Source organism: Phyllobates terribilis, unplaced genomic scaffold (genome assembly GCF_046119375.1).
Source record: "Phyllobates terribilis strain yellow unplaced genomic scaffold, ASM4611937v1 Scaffold_1__5_contigs__length_1240528914, whole genome shotgun sequence".
Lineage (NCBI taxonomy): Eukaryota > Metazoa > Chordata > Amphibia > Anura > Dendrobatidae > Phyllobates > Phyllobates terribilis.
Window position 1 is genome coordinate 1,078,931,285 of NW_027362761.1, and position 14,577 is coordinate 1,078,945,861.

Sequence of the window (14,577 nt, forward strand, 5' to 3'; positions counted from 1 at the left end):
TAAAATGTTAAAATGACATTTACTGGTGAATGCATTTGTCACGGTTGAAAGCAATGTGACAGTGAAAAAACACATCAAAAACGCTACGTGTGAACATAGCTCAGTTGTGGAGGAGCATTTTTGTTTTTGGTTATTTATTTTGCTTTATATACAAGTCATTACCCTAGAAAGGATGTTCCTTAACATATTTCCCAGGAAAATCCATTTTGGTTTAGTTTTGGTATGTTTTATTGTGAGTCCGTAAAAGTGGCGTAATACCTCTGACAGCGTTGTTGACAGAAGTGATCTGGGAGTCAGAAATGCTTTCAGGGGTCTTCCCCATGCTGTTCCCATGTCATTTGAGCACTGTTCCCATCGATTTGGGCAATTTTTAGGCTTTCTGCAGACCGCCGGGGGGAGCCGCCTGAAAAATGCTCGAGTTTCCCATAGACTTACATTGGGCTCGTTGCTCGGGTCGAGCACCCGAGTATTCCAATGTGCTCAACCCGAGCATCGAGCACCCGAGCATTTTAGTGCTCGCTCATCACTACACTCAATACTTGGTCGGGCTCCTTTTGCATCAATTACTGCATCAATGCAGCGTGGCATGGAGGCGATCAGCCTGTGGCACTGCTGAGGTGTTATGGAAGCCCATGTTGCTTTGATAGCAGTCTCTATGGGGTTAAGGTCAGGCGAGTTTGCTGGCCAATCAAGTACAGTGATACTGTGGTTTTTAAACCAGGTATTGGTACTTTTGACAGTGTGGGCAGGTGCCAAGTCCTGCTGGAGAATGACATTTCCATCTCCAAGAAGCTTGTCGGCAGAGGGAAGCATGAAGTGCTCTAAAATTTCCTGGTAGATGGCTGCGCTGACTTTGGTCTTGATAAAACACAGTAGACCTACCCCAGCAGATGACATGGCTCCCCAAACCATCACTGATTGTGCAAACTTCACACTAGACCTCAAGCAGCTTGGATTGTGCGCCTCTCCACTCTTCCTCCAGACTCTGGGACCTTGATTTCCAAATGAAAAAGGGAACTCTGGGATCTTGTGGAGTGTGTCAATGACTGCCTTCTGGACATCTGTTAAGTCAGCAGTCTTCCCCATGATTGTGGAGCCTACTGAAACAGACTAAGAGACCTTTTTAAATGCTTAGGAAGCCTTTGCAGGTGTTTTTTTTGTTAATTATTTTAATTTCCTGAGATAATGACTTTTGGGTTTTCATTGGCTGTAAGCCATAATCATCATCATTAACAGAAATAAACACTTGAAATAGATCACTCTGTTTGTAATGACTCTATATAATATATGAGTTTCACTTTTTGTATTGAAGAACTGAAATAAACTTAACTATATAATAAACTTACTGATATTCTAATTTAGTGAGAAGCACCTGTATCTCTTGCTCAACAAAACTGACTTAAACACCATGCAAAAATCCCTGAGCTCCTCTGATTCTGACGCTCTTTTACAGTTTGGCTATGCCACTTCATTCCAGAAATTTCCAATTTGTTTCTTCTGAAGTGCAGCATGTGAAACCTCTGCTTTGCAATCCAGCTGGGCATTTATTCACAGTCTTCTATGGGGGGATGGAATTTCAACCCTCCCTCCCAGTTGATGCCAATCACAGATCAGCATCTGATCTAGTAATCTATAAGTCTAAGATGCTCCTATGATGTGATTGGCAGTGTCTGGAAGGGTAGGGAAGACTGTGAATAAACGGCCAGTTGGACTGCAAAGCAGAGATTTCGCATATTGCGCTCCAGAATAAACAAATTTGAATATCTTTGTAATGAGGTGACGCAGGACAATATTGTAAAGAGACCCAGAATCAGGGGAACTCAGGGAATTTTGCGAGGTATTTGTCTCAATTTTGTTTGAGCAAGTGACAGGTCCTCTTTACTTTAAATTAGTGACATGTTGTCACTTTTACTTTACCTTTAGATATACTAGTACATGGCCAATATTCGTTGGACTCTACTTTAGCTCATAATTTTATTGTATCTCCTCCAAATAATACAATCTTTGAATTTTCTTCCTAAGACTAAAAAATGTATGTATCTTTGATATAAACCCTTCTTCATGTTCCAATTTTTCATTTATGAGCATTACAACAACAGATGTCAAAGTGATCAAACCAGTTTGACTATCCAGCAAATGTGATTGAGTCTAAATACAATTCTTTTTCCAATGTTTTTCTTATGCTTTAGAAAACTTTTAACACCTTAAGGACGCAGACAATTTTTGCCCTTTTTTGCCTTCTAGCACTCAGCCATATCTTTTTTATTATTACTTGCAGTTTCTGAATGAGGCCTCATTATTATAGCTGCTATCACTCAGCAAAATAACAGGTTCTAGACAAGAAAAAAAACAAGGCAAAATAACCCTGTTATTCATTAAATCCATAATTATTTTTTCAAAGGGGTCAGACTAGTAAAATGAAAATAAAAGTGATACCTTCACCAATTCACTGTAGCTCCTTTTCTAACACAAGTCGGTTCTTTTTGGTTTGTCTAGTGATGAGCGAGCGTGCTTTATTAACCCCTTCGGCGAGCACGCTCGGGTGGTCGCAGAGTATTTTGGTGTGCTCGACATTTCTTTTAATGTCGCCGTGCCTGCAAGTGTCACGGCTGTCTGACAGCTGTGACACATGCAGAGATTGCCTGTCAGACAGGCAATCTCTGCATGTGTCACAGCTGTAAAACAGCCGTGACACTTGCAGGCACGGCGACATTAAAAGAAATGCCGAGCACGCCAAAATACTCGTTGAGCACGCTTGGGTGTTGATAGAACACGCTCACTCATCACTAGTCCTGTTCCAACACACTGGAAATAACAGGTTGAACAGGCATTTTCTGCCATTTCTGGTGTGTTGAGACAGGACCAAGAACTAGACACCAATGAAAACTGGGTAGGTCTTGCAAAGGGCGCTGCGGGGATTGATGTGATTTACACGTCTTATATATTCTTTAGCCAATTTGAGCCCTTTGAAAATCTTTTTTATTTTGTTAACCTCTGGCTGTAATAAGGCAATGTAAATCACTGAGAGACAGTAATTCCTTTATCCAGACACAGGCATTTTTATATGAATATGCATTGTTAATTCCATTGTGAAGTTGCAAAGCTGGCAGGCAATATGAAGAAGCAAGTTTGAAGCATATGAAAACAATTTACCAATGACGGATCTCTTTACTGGATATGAAAGAGTAAATGAAAAGTCACTGACAAAAAATGGAAGCACACTCAGTAATAAGTGGATAGTGGTGCCTACATGTCAAAATGTAATAATTGTATATGAAGTTTAGTATTTTCTACTTTCTCTAAGTCATTAGGCGGATGTTGCAGAGGTGAGTTTGTACTTTCCTTTAGTCTGTTGTGATATTATAATGTTCCTAAGAGATGTAATGTAACTAGAAATTGACCTACTGTTTAAATCGTTTTTGTGTTGCATGTGACGCGCCCCCTGGGCCTGTGCTGTGCAGGGGATACCCGGAGCCGGATCGCTGGGGGTTGTAGTCTCAGTGTGGCGGTGACCCGGTCCGTGCCCAGGGCGGTCAAACCAGTGGCAGTCTTAATGTAATAGCAAATGTCCGACTACGCCACCCGTGGATTGCGGTCAGTGGGGACCGCCGCTGCGCTGCAGACCGCTGAGGCTTATGTTGTATGCGCAGCCAAGCATGGGATAACTCCCCACGGGAGAAGTATTGCCTCAGGGCAGCTAGAGTGGATGATGCGAGTGATGGTGTGAGCGTCCCAGTAGTAATGGTGCTGGTGCGGCGATGAAACACAGAGACGTGTGGTGCAGTTCAGGGTCTTTACTGATGGTATAAAGCAGACCCTCCCGGGAGTACTGGTTAGCAGTAGGGGTCTGATCAGTCTGTAAGCAAGCAGGATCTCCCCTGGCCAGGTGGAGTTGTAGGCCTCCCCGACTATCTGCACTCTTTCCTGGCTACCTTGCTCTATGCGGGTAGAAGTAGCCCACGTCCCTGAGTATACCGTGTGGTGCTCACCCGTATGGCCGGTGACTTGGGGCCTTCCGTTAGCCTCCGCTTCACGATGGCGGTGCTGGTCCCTTGCTTGTGACCGTGCCTCCGGGCTTCTAAGGCCAGAGGACATGGAATCCCCTGCCGGTTGGATTCTGCTGCTGGACCTGGATGTCCCCACAGCCTCGGACTCCGTGTCCGGGTTTAGTGTCTTCAGCCAAGGCGAGCTTTCTAGCTTCCAGCCTCTGGCACTCGCTCCTGCTCCTACAGAGCTCCTGGTTCTTACTTTCCCTTTCCAGGCTCTGACTGCTCTGCTTGTTCTGCAGGCTCTGTCTCTGTCTTCACTCACTAATCCCGCCCCAGACCCAGTTTATAAGGGCAGATTCTTCCCCTCCCAGGTCTGGGTGGGCCGTGTTGCATGCTTAGGGCTCCTGACCAGAGAAACCTCCCACTTGCTCTCAGACATAATATTTCTATTACTGTGGCAACCAGACCCCTGGGGTGCCACACATGTTTTTTTTTTGTAAATGTTGGCACTTTTTAATATACCGATCTTTATTAAAAGACAAAATAAGTAATCTTGCAATTTTTCACATTGCTCACTGGGGTTATTTATAGACTCATACTTGCTGTCCTTTTAGGAAGAGTTTTCCGCAGTTTCATCATCATCATCAGAGGTAGGATTGCAATGGCAGATAACATCTGTCTACTCAGTTGATAACACAGGATCCACCCATCATTATAGACAATGTCAAAGCTGACCTCCTACCCCTCGCTTCACAATGACCTTTGCACATGCTCATTGGATGCTTTAATTCAAAAGATAGGTTCTGAGTAAGTCTGCTGCTGCTAATGTTCATGTAGATTTGATGAAACAACAGGAAGTAACAGTCTAAATAAGCCCTATTGGCCAGTGTGAGAATTACAAGACTTTATTTTTTTACATACAGATTATGATATGAAAAAATAAGCAAAATGTTTTAAAAAATACATTTATGACAACAACCTGATTTAATGAATAGGTCACTTTTTGATGAACGATTCTGTATAACTCCTCCTCGCATATGGACAGAACTGTATGCCCAGATTGCAGGTAATTTCCCGCATTTAGGTCTGATGAAAGGGGCACGGGCTCAGAAGTTGTGCTTGTGCCATCCACAGCTGGAGCTAGCTCCTCATATGCTTTGGTCAGTAGTTATACCGATATGTGAGGAATTTGACAAAAGGAGATCGCTTGCTTTATCAGCCCATCGTCACTCCTGCAGTGCTATCGTGGGGTGCCGAGAGGTTGCTATGGAAATAGAAGGCCTGATAATGGCCTCTATGTCTGCCATATCCCTCATCCAATCATGTCTCACTTCGGGTGGTGACTGATTGATTAACAGTCAGTCGAAGACTGACAGTGGAGATAATACATTGTAGTACAAAAATACTGCAGTGTATTATTAATGGAGATCATCGTGACAAGATGAGTCATGGCTGGGAGATGTCGACATGAAGGTCTGACCAGATGGAGAAGAAAGAGAAGAAAATGACTCTAATCAGATGAGACGTCAGTGATAAGTGCCTGGATGTAAATATTATTCTGTATCTGCACTGTGTGACTTGGACTGATAATGTTATCTGTAAAATCCCTTAGGCTGCATTCTCACATGTGATGCCAGACTTTTTTTATTGGATGGCACAAGGACTTGTAGAGTTTTATAGATTCATTCATACATCTGTGAAAATCACGGATCTGAGAATGAGATCCATGAAGGTCAGAGAATGTCCTGTTCTGATCAGATTTTGAGGATCAGAATAGAACATGGTCAATGTATCTGTAAAAATGGGCAGCACACCACACTGCACACAGATATAGGAATGTAGCCTTATTATGCATAACACAGTCCCTTAGTATATAATGTACTCACTTATTATGTATAGCGCCATGCTTAGTTACATAGTTTCCTCTTTTATTATGTATAGCGCCGTGCCTTATTACGTACCATCCTCTCTAGGTATATATGGTGCCGTCTCTTATTCTATAGCTTCCTCTGCTGTTATGTACAGTGCTGTCCCTTGTATAGTGTATTCTTGTTATTTCTGTCAGTCACAGCGCCCTCTCTTTATTAAGTAGTCATCTCTTGTTAGATATAAAATGACTGCTGATGGTGCAGCAGGTGACCAGAAGACCAGTTCATCAGCTCCTCCATTAGAAAAGAAACTTTTCCCTGCTCCATCAGCCATCATTGCATTATATATCTAAAAAGAGAGGACAGTATGTAACAAAGAACAGGGCGCTATAAATAATCCATTATGTAAGGGACGGTGCTGTACATTACAAGAGAGGGCACTGTGTAATAAGGGACGGCAATATATATAATAAAGGAGACTATGTAAGATATATATATATATATATATTGTAACATACCTGGCGGCGTCTTTGCATAGTGGTCCATCTCCCACTGTGCAAGAGCGCGCACTTGAGAATGTCTCTCTGGCTTCCCTCCATGCTGTCTGTTTGTGTCTGTTTCTGCTGCTTAAGGGCGGCGCCCGATCACTTCCTGCTTTTTGTACCTGCTGTGGGTCACACCCCTTGTGCGTCCTCAGCCTATTGCTGTCTGTCACCTGGTATTTAACCCAGCTGCTCCAATCAATCCCTGCCTGAGCATCTTGCCCTGTCAGTTGGCTTTTGTCTCTGACATGCCAGGTCCTGTCTATGTTACCTGTCTTGCAGTATCTGTTCCCATGTCTGTACTGTGTCCTATCTGTGTACCCTAACCTGCAGTCTGTACACGTTCCTTGCCTCTTGTCTGCCTATCCTGGAGGCTGTATTTCCAGGCCTGTCTGTACACGCTCCTTGCCTGTTCGTCCCGCCTCTCTGGGGGCCGTATTCCCAGACCCGCTCCTGTATTCCGCTGCAGTGTCGGTCTCCTCCGTACACTCAGTTCCAGTCTGAACTCTCTCCTATCTTTTACCTGTTTTTTTTCTATGTCCGTTCCTTTCCTTTTTCTGCAGAGTCTGAACTCGTACCTAACTCCTGCTTGTTGTCTCTGTACTCCCGTTTGTGAGTTTGTGGTCCACTCGCTACTTTTCTGCAAGTACCCTGTGGGTATCTGGCTCTGCCTTTCCCTTCCTGTCTGTTCCGTGTGAACAGAGCCCTGTCCCCCTGCTCTGCCTTGCTCTCCGCTCCAGGCGGCCTCGTCCTGCTCTGCTCTTGCTCACCGCTCCAGGCGGCCTCGTCCTGCTCTGCTCTTGCTCACCGCTCCAGGCGGCCTCGTCCTGCTCTGCTCTTGCTCACCGCTCCAGACGGCCTCGTCCTGCTCTGCTCTTGCTCACCGCTCCAGGCGGTCTCGTCCTGCTCTGCTCTTGCTCACCGCTCCAGGCGGTCTCGTCCTGCTCTGCTCTTGTTCACCGCTCCAGGCGGTCTCGTCCTGCTCTGCTCTTGCTCACCGCTCCAGGCGGTTTCGTCCTGCTCTGCTCTTGCTCACCGCTCCAGGCGGTCTCGTCCTGCTCTGCTCTTGCTCACCGCTCCAGGCGGTCTCGTCCTGCTCTGCTCTTGCTCACCGCTCCAGGCGGTCTCGTCCTGCTCTGCTCTTGCTCACCGCTCCAGGCGGTTTCGTCCTGCTCTGCTCTTGCTCACCGCTCCAGGCAGTCTCGTCCTGCTCTGCTCTTTCTCACTGCTCCGGCAGTCTCGTTCTGCTCTCTCCCTTTACCTCACTGCTCCGGCAGTCTCGCTCAGCTCCCTCTTTCTCACTGCTCCGGCAGTCTCGTTCTGCTCTGTCCTTCTTTCTCACTGCTCCAGCAGTCTCGCTCTGCTCCTTCTTTCTCACTGCTCCGGCAGTCTCGTTCTGCTCTCTCCCCTTTGCTCGCTGCCCTGGCAGTCTCGCTCTGCTCCCTCTTGCTTGCTGCTCCGGCAGTCTGCTCTGACCCTTTGCTTGCTGCTCCGGCAGTCTCGCTCTGCTCTGACCCTTTGCTCGCTGCTCCGGCAGTCCTACTCTGCTCTGACCCTTTGCTCGCTGCTCCGGCAGTCTCGCCCTGCTCCCTCTAGATTGCTGCTCCGGTAGTTTGCTCTGACCCTTTGCTCGCTGCTCCGGCAGTCTCGCTCTGTTTCCTCTTGCTCACTGCTCCGGCAGTCCTACCCTGCTCTTACCCTTTGCTTGCTGCTCCGGCAGTCTCGCTCTGCTCAGACCCTTTGCTCGCTGCTCCGGCAGCCTCGCTCTGCTCTGACTCTTTGCTCCGCTCCTGGCGGCCTCGTCTTGCTCTCAACCTGCTGTGTTTGTATACCGCTTCTGTGGTTCTGTTCCAGAAGTCCCAGTCTGTACTGGGTTCTATCCTCTCTGTGCTCCAACCTGTTGTACCTGCCAGTACCTCCCCATCTGCATACCAGTGTGCCAGCCTAAACCTTCCAGTTCCTGTATTCCCCGGTGTGGGCCAACAGCCGTGTCCGGAGTCTGACCTGGAGTAGACCCTGGTACCTCTGCTCGGTTCCTCCCTGGTGCACTGGCGTCGTATGCCGTCGTGCGATCTTGGTCGGATCGGGCAGACACTTAGTTACGCCCCTCCAGGCACTCTCCGGTACGGTACAGTGGAATCACTACAATCACACGCACACGCCGCTCAGCCCGGGCGTGTGCATTACATATATAAATATATATATATACACTGCTCAAAAAAATAAAGGGAACACTTAAACAACAGAATATAACTCCAAGTAAATCAAACTTCTGTGAAATCAAACTGTCCACTTAGGAAGCAACACTGATTGACAATCAATTTCACATACTGTTGTGCAAATGGAATAGACAATAGATGGAAATTATTGGCAATTATCAAGACACGCTCAATAAAAGGAGTGGTTCTGCAGGTGGGGACCACAGACCACATCTCAGTACCAATGCTTTCTGGCTGATGTTTTGGTGACTTTTGAATATTGGTTGTGCTTTCACACTCATGGTAGTGACTCACCCCCTGGGCCGTGGGGCACCCGGAACAGGGCTTCTATGCGATGCTGGGGGTAGTAGTGGCAACCCGGTCCCGTGGCTCAGGGTGGTCAGACCAAATTGTGGCAGTCTGTTTATCAGTGTTTTGGAATGTCCGACTACGCCACCCGTGGATTGCGGTCAGGGGTGACCGCCGCTGCAAGGCAGACCGCTGAGGCTGGTGTTGGTGTGCAGCACAGGGATAGGATAACTCCCCACGGGAAGAGTGTAGCCTCAGGGCAATGTAGGTGGATGCTGGGGGTGATGGTGCAGGCGCAGCATAAATCACACAGAGTCCAATGGTGCAGTTCAGGCCTTTTACTCACAGTTGATATCCAAGTCACTTCTGTCAGCAATGACTGCCCAAGCCGTGGTGCGTCCACCAGGTGAGGGGCTCGGTCAACCCCCAGGCAATTCAGGAGTGTGGCACAGGACCTCCTTCTATCCTTTCTCTGGCCTCTCGTGCCCCACCAGTGACCACGCTTCTGTCCGGCTGCCTCGGGCCTTCTCTGGTAAAACTTGGCGCCAGTTTCCCTGGCCCTATGTGGTGCCTTCCTAGTGGGTGTAGCAAGGGGTCGCACCAATAAATGATCACGACCTCCGGTTCTTGGCTGAGGGATGATTTACCTCCACCAACTTGGGAATCCGGTACCCTTCCGCGGCCTGACCCTTCACCCGATATAACGTGGGCTTGCAACGGTTGCTGTCCGTTCTGCTCTCTTAGGGTCCCTTCTGCCTTCTTGTTTCTGGAGCCTTTCTACTCCTCTGTCTCTCCTCTTTCCTTCCTTCTCCTTCTCCTCTTCTCCTCTCTGACCCGGCCTTCTCTCTAGGCCTGCCTCGTGGAGCTGAACTCTGGCTGAGCCACAGCTCCCTGTCAGCTCTCTCTCCTTTCTCCACTGAACTGAACTGAACTCCTAAGATGGCTCCCACCTTTTATCTGCTTCTCTGTGTCTGAGCTCAGGTGACCTGCACTCAATAAGCTCCTTCCTATGCTCCAGAAACCGTCCCCTACTGCTCCTACATCACTGGGTTCTCTCCCCCCTCCCCACTCCAGCCAGGGACATGGTCAGTTGTGCCTGCATAAATGGGAGCACCGTCGAGCTGTCCCCCGGAAATGGGGTGAGTGTTTGTATGCAGCTAACTGAGCCCTGGTCCACACTCCATCCTTACCTGGGAGTGGAATATCACACCTCTAGTGGAGGTGCAATACCCCTGTGGCATCCGAACCCTCGGGGCGCCACAGTAGCATGAGATGGACTCTACAACCCACAGAAGTTGCTCAGGTAGTGCAGCTCATCCAGTATGGCACATCAATGCGAGCAGTGGCAAGAAGGTTTGCTGTGTCTGTCAGCGTAGTGTCCAGAGGCTGGAGGTGTTACCAGGAGACAGGCCAGTGCACCAGGAGACATGGAGGGGGCCGTAGGAGGGCAACAACCCAGCAGCAGGACTGCTATCTCTGCCTTTGTGTAAGGAGGAACAGGAGGAGCACTGCCAGAGCCCTGCAAAATGACCTCCAGCAGGCCAGAAATGTGCATGTGTCTGCACAAACGGTTAGAAACCGACTCCATGAGGGTGGTATGAAGGCCCGACGTCCACAGATGGGGGTTATGCTCACAGCCCAACACCATGCAGGAAGCTTGGCATTTGCAACAGATCACCAGGATTGGCAAAGTCGCCACTGGCGCCCTGTGCTCTTCACAGATGAAAGCAGGTTCACACTGAGCACATGTGACAGACGTGACAGAGTCTGGAGACGCCGTGGAGAGTGATCTGCTGCCTGCAACATCCTTTAGCATGAACGGTTTGGCAGTGGGTCAGTAATGGTGTGGGGAGGCATTTCTTTGGAGGGCCGCAGAGCCCTCCATGTGTTCGCCAGAGGTAGCCTGACTGCCATTAGGTACCGAGATGAGATCCTCAGACAACCTTGTGAGACCATATGCTGGTGTGGTTGGCCCTGGGTTCCTCCTACTGAAGGACCATGCCAGACCTCATGTGGCTGGAGTGTGTCAGCAGCTCCTGTAAGATGAAGGCATTGAAGCTATGGACTGGTCCGCCCGTTCCCCAGACCTGAATCCGATTGAGCCCATCTGGGGCATCATGTCTCGCTCCATCCACCAACGTGACGTTGCACCATAGACTGTCCAGGAGTTGGCGGATGCTTTAGTCCAGGTCTGGGAGGAGATCCCACAGGAGACCATTCGCAACCTCAGCATGAGCAAGCCCAGGCGTTGTAGGGAGGTCATACAGGCACTTGGAGATCGCACACAATACTGAGCCTCATTTTGACTTGTTTTAAGGACATTACATCAAAGTTGGATCAGCCTGTAGTGTGTTTTTCCTCTTTAATTTTTGGGGTGACTCCAAATCCAGGTCTCCATTGGTTAATAAATTTGATTTCCATTGATGATGTTTGTGTGATTTTGCTGTCAGCACATTCAACTTTGCACAGAACAAAGTATTCAATGAGAAGATTTCATTCATTCAGATCTAGGATGTGTTATTTCAGTGTTCCCTTTATTTTTTTGAGCAATATATACAGTACAGACCAAAAGTTTGGACACACCTTCTCATTTAAACATTTTTCTGTATTTTCATGACTATGAAAATTGTACATTCACACTGAAGGCATCAAAACTATGAATTAACACATGTGGAATTATATACTTAACAAAAAAGTGTGAAACAACTGAAAATATGTCTTATATTCTGGGTTCTTCAAAGTAGCCACCTTTTGCTTTGATGACTGGTTTGCACACTCTTGGCATTCTCTTGATGAGCTTCAAGAGGTAGTCACCGGAAATGGTCTTCCAACAATCTTGAAGGAGTTCCCAGAGATGCTTAGCACTTTTTGGCCCTTTTGCCTTCACTCTGCGGTCCAGCTCACCCCAAACCATTTCGATTGGGTTCAGGTCTGTTGACTGTGGAGGCCAGGTCATCTGGCGTAGCACCCCATCACTCTCCTTCTTGGTCAAATAGCCCTTACACAGCCTGGAGGTGTGTTTGGGGTCATTGTCCTGTTGAAAAATAAATGATGGTGCAACTAAACGCAAACCAGATGGAATAGCATGCCGCTGCAAGATGCTGTGGTAGCCATGATGGTTCAGTATGCCTTCAATTTTGAATAAATCCCCAACAGTGTCACCAGCAAAGCACCCCCACACCATCACACCTCTTCCTCCATGCTTCACGGTGGGAACCAGGCATGTAGAGTCCATCCGTTCACCTTTTCTGCGTCGCACAAAAACACGGTGGTTGGAACCAAAGATCTCAAATTTGGACTCATCAGACCAAAGCATAGATTTCCACTGGTCTAATGTCCATTCCTTGTGTTCTTTAGCCCAAACAAGTCTCTTCTGCTTGTTGCCTGTCCTTAGCAGTGGTTTCCTAGCAGCTATTTTACCATGAAGGCCTGCTGCACAAAGTCTCCTCTTAACAGTTGTTGTAGAGATGTGTCTGCTGCTTGAACTCTGTGTGGCATTGACCTGGTCTCTAATCTGAGCTGCTGTTAACCTGCGATTTCTGAGGCTGGCGACTCGGATAAACTTATCCTCAGAAGCAGAGGTGACTCTTGGTCTTCCTTTCCAGGGGCGGTCCTCATGTGAGCCAGTTTCTTTGTAGCGCTTGATGGTTTTTGCAACTGCACTTGGGGACACTTTTAAAGTATGCCCAATTTTTCGGACTGACTGACCTTCATTTCTTAAAGTAATGATGGCCACTCGTTTTTCTTTACTTAGCTGCTTTTTTCTTGCCGTACTACAAATTCTAACAGTCTATTCAGTAGGACTATCAGCTGTGTATCCAGCTGACTTCTGCACAACACAACTTATCGTCCCAACCCCATTTATAAGGCAAGAAATCCCACTTATTAAACCTGACAGGGCACACCTGTGAAGTGAAAACCATTTCCGGTCACTACCTCTTGAAGCTCATCAAGAGAATGCCAAGAGTGTGCAAAGCAGTCATCAAAACAAAAGGTGGCTACTTTGAAGAACCTAGAATATAAGACATATTTTCAGTTGTTTCACACTTTTTTGTTCAGTATATAATTCCACATGTGTTAATCCATAGTTTTGATGCCTTCAGTGTGAATGTACAATTTTCATAGTCATGAAAATACAGAAAAATCTTTAAATGAGAAGGTGTGTCCAACTTTGGTCTGTACTGTGTATGTACGTATATATATATATATATACTTTTATTGCGACAAAGCTACATATATATATATATATATATATACATATATATATATATATATATATATATATATATATATATATATATATATATATATATATATAGCTTTGTCGCAATAAAAGTAGGGCGGTCAGTACACATTTCTTGCACAGGGACCCCAAACTGTCAGTGTCCGCCCCTGGTAATGACCCATCTTATAAAACTGTATTTATTTTCATTATATATGATGAAAGCTGCTAAAAATTGTGCCTTGTGCAGGTCTATAATTCTGTCCCTGGTGTCCTTAGACAGCTCTTTGGTCTTGGCCATGGTGGAGAGGTTGGAGTGTGATTGATTGAGTGTGTGAACAGATGTCTTTTATACAGGTAATAGGAGCCCAGTAGGAGGGCTTCTTAAAAAAAATCAAACAGGTCTGTAAGAGCCAAAATTCTTGCTGATTAGTAGGTAGTAGTGTTGAGCGAGCACTAAAATGCTCGGGTGCTCGAAGCTCGGGCCGAGCTCGCCGTGATATTCGGGTGCTCGACCCGAGCAACGAGCCCAATGTTAGTCTATGGGAGACCCGAGCATTTTTGCGGCAGCACCCCCGGCACTCTTTTAAAAGCCTAACAAGTGCCCAAAACGATAGTGACAGTGCTCAAATGACATGGGGACAGCATGAGGATCGCCCCTGGAAGCATTTCTGACCCCCAGGTCACTGCTATCAACAACGTGGTCAGAGGTATTAAGCCACTTTTAAGGGCTCACAATAAAACGTTCAAAAACGAAACTGAAACTGCTTTCCTGTGAAATATGTTAAGGAAGTTCCTTTCCAGGGTAAAAACTTGTGTATAAGGTAAAATAAATAACCAAAAAAAAAATACTCCTCCACACCTTGGGCTATGTTCACAAGTAGCAATTTTTATGCGTTTTTGCACTTTTGTATTGCTTTCAACCGTTACAAATGCATTCACCGGGAAATGTCATTTTAACATTTTAAAACCTTATCTGGCCATGTGCTGTGTGACACATGCATGCAGTGCTGAAAAGACATGGGAACAGCATGGGGAAGACCCCTGGAAGCATCTCTGACACCCAGGTCACTGCCTAAAAGTGTGCCCATTAGAAGTCATCCTTGCCGCATCAGAAGATGCAGACTTGCAACTATCCCCATGCAAGTCCTTGTCCCAGGGCAGTGTTCAATTGTACCTCCCCCATTCCTTGCAATGCAAGCGCAAATATGCAGCCAACCACCCACCCACCCGCAGGCTGCAATACTATACTGCTAGCTTGCACTTGAAATGGGGCATTTTAGTTTGGAGGAGGCCGAAGCTGGCCACTATCTCATGGCTGCTTCGGCAGCAAGGTATCCATACTCAGTCCCCAGCACCGGCGACTGGGTGTCCACGCTCGGTCCCCAGCCGCCAGGGGGCGGCCGGGTGTTCATACTCGGTCCCCAGCCGCCCCGCGGCCGGGTGTCC